The following is an 8,456-nucleotide window of genomic DNA, read 5'->3' on the forward strand; positions in this document are numbered from 1 at the left end:
AAATACTTCCGTACTTCGTATTTTTAAAAGGGACTCGTTAAATTTTCCGTACTTTTAATGCCAAAAGTATTATACACGTACTATACATGATTTTTACGTTTTTTCCCGTATTTTACACATATTATTGAACAAAAATGAATATAAATTTATATTTTAATTAAAAATTTTAATTATTTAATTAATTTAAAATATTTTGCCGAACTTTTCAACGAACTATTTGATAAAATGTCCGAATAATACACGTACGTATTGTTCGCGTACTATACACGTCCCGTTTTTTACTAACTATGACAATTAAGGATTTCTATTTCTTTATTACTTACATTACTTACAGATTTTCAAGTTCAATAGGAAAACGAATAAAAAAAATCTTTTAGATCAATAACGTGTATATATATATATATATCTCATTGCGTAACGATTCTCAAGTCTCAACCAATTTTTTTTGTGAAGAGTATTGTTGTAATCGCTTCTTTTTTGTTCTCACTACTCTATTCTTCATTCAAATATGTTAAGATACTTTAAAAGAAAAGAAAATTCTGGTACAGAGGAGTCGTCGGGTATAAATACCTCATTGGAGTCATCCCCTGCAAAAAAAACAAAGAAGAATGATAGTAATTCAGAGAAGCCTTGTCCAGAATTTAATGAAAAATATCCTTCTGATCCTAGAAATCGTCCTCCAATTTCAAGCTATCATCCTAATGTTCAAGATGAAGTACGCATATATTATCTACAAAAAGGTCCTTGTCAACCTAGAGCTCACGAGTTTCCAATCACAGAATTTGGGAGAAAGAAAAGAAGATTTGTTAAAGAGTGGTTTGATGATGTTTCTACTTGGTTAGAGTACAGCATAAAAAATGATGCTGCATATTGTCTATGTTGTTATCTTTTTAAACAAGGAGGTGGTGATGCTTTTGTGGGTGACAGATTTAAGAACTGGAAGAAGAAGAGTATAGTATATGGTCATGTTGGAGGGCCAAATAGTACCCATAACAAGGCTCAGAGAAACTGTGAAGCGTTACTAAATCAAAAACAATAGATTGAAACCATATTGTCAAATCATACAAGCCAAGATCGGATTGACTATCAGATTCGCTTAAGTGCATCAATCGGTGTTGTTAGAATTCTTTTGAAGCAAGGACTTCATTTCGTGGGCATGATGAATCTGAAAATTCAAATAATCGAGGAAACTTTCTTGAAATTTTGGAATGGTCATGCGGTTATAATGAAGCTATAAAAGCTATCACATTGAAAAATGCTCCTGAAAATTTGAAGTTAACATCACCTGATATTCAGAAGGACATGCATTGTAAGTGCTATTTCAGTTGAAATTGTCAATACAATTGTTAGTGAACTTGGTGATTCTTTATTTGCCTCAAAGGAGCAAATGGCCATTGTTCTACGGCATGTGGATGATGGAAAGGTGATTGAGCGTTTTGTGGGTATTAAGGATGTTACGAATACCAATGCTATCACACTGAAGGAAGCTATTGATGATTTTTTAAGTAGACATGGATTAAGCATTTCAAGACTACGAGGTCAAGGATATGACGGAGCAAGTAATATGAGAGGTGAGTTGAATGGTTTGAAAACACTTATTTTGAATGAAAATAAATGTGTCTTTTATGTGCATTGTTTTGCTCATCCACTACAATTAGCTTTGGTAGTAGTGGCCAAGAATCATGATTTGGTTTCAGATTTCTTTACTTTGGTTGCTAATGTGGTGAATGTGGTTGGAGCGTCAGCTAAAAGACAAGACATGCTTCAAGAAAAACATGGTGATGACATATTAGAAGTACTAGAAAACAATGAGCTTTCAAGTGGTCAAGGCTTGAATCAGGAAACTAGTGTGAAGCGAATTACTAGTGATACACGATGGAGCTCTCATTATGATATGTTAATTAGCTTGGCTAGAATGTTCAAATCTGTGATAGCTGTACTCGAGGTTGTCAGAATGGATGGAACAAGTTCTGAACAAAAGCTAGAAGCAAGGGTTTTATTGGATTATATGCGATCATATGAATTCATTTTCTGTCTACACTTGATGAGAAAAGTGTTGGGAATCACAAATGATTTGTCAAAAGCATTAAAGATCAAGATATTGTGATCGAATGCTATGAACTTGGTTACTGTATGCAAGGAACGATTGCAGACAATGAGAGAGAGTGGTTGGGATTCTTTACTCACACAAATTACAATTTTTTGTGAGAAGCATTCTATTAAAGTTCTAAACATGGATGAATGCTATGCAACTCAAGGGAAATCAAAGCGCAGTGCTCAAGTGATCACAAACTTGCATCATTATCGTGTTCAGTTATTTTATACTGTTATTGATAATCAGCTTCAATAGTTGGATGATCGTTTCAATGAGAAGAATACTGAGTTGCTTCTTTGTATGTCATGTTTGAACCCGAGAAATTCATTCTCAACTTTTGACAAAGAAAAGTTGATAAAGCTGGCCCAATATAATCCTCAGGATTTTTCTGCACATGATCTAGAGGTATTGGATGATCAACTTGAAAATTACATAGTAGACATGCGCTCCAACATTGAGTTTTCTGAATTGAAGGGAATTACTGATCTTGCACAAAAGATGGTTCACACAAAAAAAGATGTGACATATCCACTTGTCACGCCCCGGATTTTGAATGATAAATTCAAATCCGAAACCTGAATAATTACAATTACAAAATCCAAATCTCGAAACTTCGAGTTCATTATTACAATTCACTCTCACAATATATTATAAAGCTCAAATGAGCATAACACACCTCACAACTTACAATTGTTGTAAAACTCTAACAATTGCTCTAACCGCGCGATCACCGTCCTGGTTCTCCTGTCCTGTAGGATTACCCGCTACACAATTTGAATAGTGTACCGGGAGTTGCAACAACACAAAACCCGGTAAGCTTTTTACAGCCAGTATGAGTAAACAAGAAAGAACTGTTGATTTATTAGATTTCAAGACTACCACAAACCCACGTTACTTTCTCACTCTCATATATATATATATAGACACTTATGAGTTACTCTCAATTTAGCTCATAAGATCACTCACTCTCATATATATATGTAGACACTTATGAGTTACTCTCAATTTAGCTCATAAGATCACTCACTCTCATATATATATATAGACACTTATGAGTTACTCTCAAATTCGCTCATAAGATTTCCCAACATTTGGTAGACAGACTCATATATATATATAGACACTTATGAGTTACTCTCAAATTCGCTCATAAGATTTCCCAACATTTGGTAGACAGACTCATATATATATATAGACCCTTATGAGTTACTCTCAATTTCCCTCATAAGGTTACCATATATATATTGACACTTATGAGTTACTCTCAATTTCACTCATAAGGTCACTCCACATTTGGCAGACAGACTAGAGCTCTAACTGAACGTAACCACTCGTCCGGCCACAGACGTGATTACGATTTAATACTATTAATAACCACCAGCCCGGTACGAGAGCGTGATTCACTAATAGATGCCATGGTCACCTCGTGACCTAGTGATCTCCACAGATCACAACAATTTATTGTTCCTCAACAATAAAACTCAACACCTCTCACAATATATTGTTTCTCAACAATAAACTCAATACCTCTCACAATATATTGTTTCTCAACAATAAACTCAACACAACTCCAACAATACATATTATTTCACGTAATAATATATATACAGACATTCACACAGGAATGTCTAATACACCAACAATAGTTCATATGATTGCAAAATAAAGCAATTAAATATATTGGGTTCGTAATATGAACCACGTGAGGTTTACTCACCTCGATAATCCCGCTGCGTCTTCAATTCAGCTCAAAATACGATCCACAATCGTCCACCAACTCAAACCGTCAATCACCTAGTCCAATAATGATCTTGACTTAGCCAACAACTCAAATATGTAATTAAACGACGATCCAACGCTCAGATTCAAATTAAACGATGATCCAACGGTCAGATCTTCCTGAATTGCCTTTACTAACATCTCCACAAAATTATATGAAAATCCGACGGTCAGATTCTCACGAATCGCCTTCCGAATCACTATTTCTCAATTATACGAAGATCCAACGGTCGGATCTTCGCCCGTGACCTCACAAAGTCACCGGGACAGTCATACGATCAACATATCCAAAATTGAAGCAAAACCGATGGTCAGATCTTCACAGATCGTAAACCGAAGATAAACGTAAAAACGTTAAATAGTAACGTCAAAACGAAAATCCACTATTTATCAACTTTTTCTAACATGACCATGTTATATATCAAAACGCTCGTATGGATGCATAGATCATCGCCTAGATAATGAAAACTCGAAATATGGTCTGATGCGCCGCCACAAGCGGTGGTCAGTGGGCGGTCAACGCGGCGGTCAACGCCGGTCAACCACCTCAGATGGCAAAGTGACCAACTACAAACTGGTTCAAAATGAAAGGGTGGTCGACTTTCATACCTGGAGCTAAGCCTGGTTCGGCCTAGATCGTCCTAGATCAAGCGTTGAAGTTGGATTAATCTCGTGCGTCTGATCAGATTCCAGATTGAATCAGGGACGTCGAAATCTTCAACTCGTGATCTTTCACTCCACACTCCAAATCGTCAAGCAAGGCCTATATGGGGATGATCAGGGGGAAGAGGAGATCACGAAAATGGGGAGGATCGGCCCGTGCAACGCCGGCACGGCTGAGATCCGGTCGGGTCGGTTACTCCGCCTGGGGTCGCTTCGATCCAGCTCTGGGGGCAACGGCGGTGCAAGGCAGCGGCACCAGGCGACTGGGCGGCTTGCGGCGATCACAAGGAGGGCCGGGTCGTGGCCGGAAGACGCCGGAGGACGAAGATGGGTCCGGGTCGGGTCAGTCGGGTCGGCCGCGTGGGAGAGGAGAGAGAACGGAGAAAATGGGGGACTGTTCCGCAAAAAGAAATTGTTTCGTCCTTAAATGAAATTTCTGATTTTTTTTCGATATTTATAGAAAATTCCCAAATTTCAAAAGTTCATAACTTATTCATACGAACTCCGAATATTGCGTTCCACATGTCCACGAACTCGTATCGACGAGCTCTACAACTTTCATGAAGGAAGTTTTCCCAAATTTTGAACGTATAAAAAGTCAACTTTGTTGACCCCCTAAAAACGTTCGTTTTCGAAAATAAAATCGTTCGAACTAATTCCACACTTCTCCAAGCTTCGTACTCGCTCCTACTATCGTGAAATCATTTCTAAAAATCCACGGAATTTAATTTGGATTTTCCGGGGTATTACAGTCTACCCTCCTTAAAGAAATTTCGTCCCGAAATTTGAGCGTAAGTCAATTCCTCTCGATTAAGGTTGACCTAACTATAGAATCTCCATCTTTTCCAAATCTGTAGTAATCTACAAAGCCTCAGCCCTTTGTATAAAAATACATTCCTATGGCCACTAAATCCTTTCATCACAAACGTAAACGCACAACACAACTGCTCAACATCACTCCACATCAATTACACAAAATCATCACATGGATCATCTCATAGATCCTTACATAGATCTTCACTCTGTACTGGCATACAAGCACAGTAAACACTCCCACAAAGTGTTTCGCTACTCAATTAGCATCACGGTAAATCTCTATAGTAAAACTCAAGCATGCACCATTCTTCACAACAATAGAGATGCATCACTCAAAACAAATCATCCCCAAAAGCACGCCAATAAAATATGTCACCCAGTGACGATGACTTGGGCTTGTTCAATCCTTGGGCTAAGCACTAGGGCTGGCCATTTGGGCCTGAAGAAATCGGACCATCCACATTTCGAACCGGCCCAAACCACTTTGGGTTTAACATTTGGGCCTACTATTCGGGCCGAACAATTGGGCTTACCATTTGGGCCTACCATTTGGGCCTACCATTCGGGCTTACTATTTGGGCTTACTATTTGGGCTTACGATTTGGGCCTACCAATCGGCCCACCAACTTCCAGCTCGGCTACGGTATGAAATTGTACATACCGTATATACGTATGCATACCGTACAGATCGTATATACGTATGCATACCGTACAACTGTATATTCGTATGCATACCGTACAGACCGTATATACGTATGTATACCGTACATACCGTATATACGTCGTATATCAAGCATATACGAGATCCAAAAATATTTGTAAGAGGTAAGGTTCGAACTCCCGACCTCAAACACGAAGGTTTTGCTCCCAACCACTGAAGCAAGAGCTGCCTTCATTAATATATGCTCACGTGTTATATTTATTATGTCATAAGCGACATAAATAAAATAACGGGGGAGGCAAGGTTCGAAACCTCAACCTGCCGCACGAAACCTTTGTCCCCCAACCACTGGAGCACAAGCTGTGCTTAATATAATGTGTACAAATGTTATACTTATTATGTCATAAGCGAACATAATAAAAATAAACGAGAGGCAAGGTTCGAACCTCTCACCTCTTGTACAAGAGCTTTGCTCTTCAACCACTAGAGCACCAGCTGCTCTCTTTACTATCCATGCAACTCCCTTTATTTATTCTATCATAAGCGATAGAATAAAAACAAACTGTCGGTACACTCCACGTGCCACGACACGTCTCTTCCGTGATTTACGGAAAGCAAATCACTTTCGGCTAAAGCTGTCTGCCACAGCGTCTCGAGATTCCCTCGGTCCCCTTACACGCTCTCCACGCGCCAACAGCTTTTCCGTGTTTTAGGGCGACTTTAATCCAACGCGTAGAATGAATCACAGGAGTCGTCCATCCAACGGTGGAGATCCGCTCACCTCGCTCTATAAATAGGTGCATTCTGAGGGCGCAACTGTTCATTCCAAAGGAACGAAAATCTCTCCTGAGTTCCAGCCCCTCTCTCCCAACTCTTCAGCCTTTCTCTTCTCAAATCCTTTCTTCATCAATTTCAATCCTTCTCTTCTGATCTTCTCTCCCATCTAGTTGATTCAATCCCATCTTTCCTCTGAACTTTCAGATCTTCAATCTTTTCCTCCAAATCTTCAATCCTTCTTTCTCAGATCTTTTCTTCCATTTGAAGATTCGATCTCATCTTTCCTCTGAGAATCTCAGATCTCCAATCACCAGTTCAACAACTCCAATCCTTCTAACAAAATCTCCCTCAAACACTAAACCATGTATTCCTCGATTTCCACATCCTCTCACCCCATGACCCAAGAGCCACGAACTCTGCAACTAATGGAGCTCCAAACCCCGCAACAAATGGAACCACAACAACAGCAACCAACAGAGGAGGGAGGAAACACCCAAGCAGCTGGAAGTAGTGCCAACATGGATTTCTGGCGAAGCCGTACCAGGTGGATTCCTACTCCAGAACAAATAAGAATCCTCAAGGATCTTTACTACGTCAAGGGATTTAAGTGCCCAACTACAGAGCAGATTCACGAGATCTGTCTCCAGCTGAACCAGTATGGGTATGTTGAGGGTAAGAACATTTACTTTTGGTTTCAGAACGTCAGGGCTCGAGAGAAGCAGATGAATAGGTGTAATCAGGCTGCTCCAGTGCCCATGAGAACTAGTTCTCTTGGTACTGGTAGATCCATTGATCTCAATTTTGGGTCCACTGGTTCTACTGGTGCTGGTGGATCCATCGACATCAATTTTGGGCCAGCTGGTGGATCCATTGACATCAATTTTGGGTCCACTAGTTCTACTGATGATGGTAGATCCATTGATCTCAACTTTGGTTCCACCTATTCTACTGGTAATGAAGGATTTCTTGATTTAAATTCTGTTTCATATTCTTCCTCACACTTCAACACTAATACTAGTACAACTCTTTTGGCACAACAGGAGGACAAACATCCCTGCAACAACGAGGAGGAGATCACCAGGAGGTTCAAACTCTTCCTCTGTTCCCCGTGCACGGCGAGGACGTCTTTGGTAACCTGAAGGCTACTTCCGAGGAAGGTAGCGCTTTTGGTTACTATTCTGGTGGCTCAGGCGGTTACCACAGTGGCTCAAACGTTTCTCTTGAGCTCAGCCTCAACCCATCCGGAGCTGCTGACTAGGCTTAGTATAGCATAGTCCTCGCTTTTTTTTTTTTTTTTTTTTTGTAATATAAACTCAATAAGATGGTGTGCATGTTTTCTTTCCTGTTTGTTTAACCAACAACAACACCAAGGATCGAACCTTGGTCACCCAATACTGTTTTCAAAACCATAAATAACTCTACTGCACACATCTTTCATAATGATGCAATAAAAACAATCACTCAAAAAGAATCCAACAATCAATTAAGTCGCATCGAGGTCTAGCTAGTATCCTCTGAGTCAAACCAAACACAACAATTTCATCGATAGGATTAGGGATTTATAAAGCTAAACACATCCTGAGTTAGCTAGGAAAAACCCACGTTTTTAGAGTTACTCTTACAACTCTTATAGAATCTCGATAATTCCATCTATCAATTGTTTCA

This window comes from Rosa rugosa, chromosome 4, assembly GCF_958449725.1.
Source record: "Rosa rugosa chromosome 4, drRosRugo1.1, whole genome shotgun sequence".
In the NCBI taxonomy this organism is placed as follows: Eukaryota; Viridiplantae; Streptophyta; class Magnoliopsida; order Rosales; family Rosaceae; genus Rosa; species Rosa rugosa.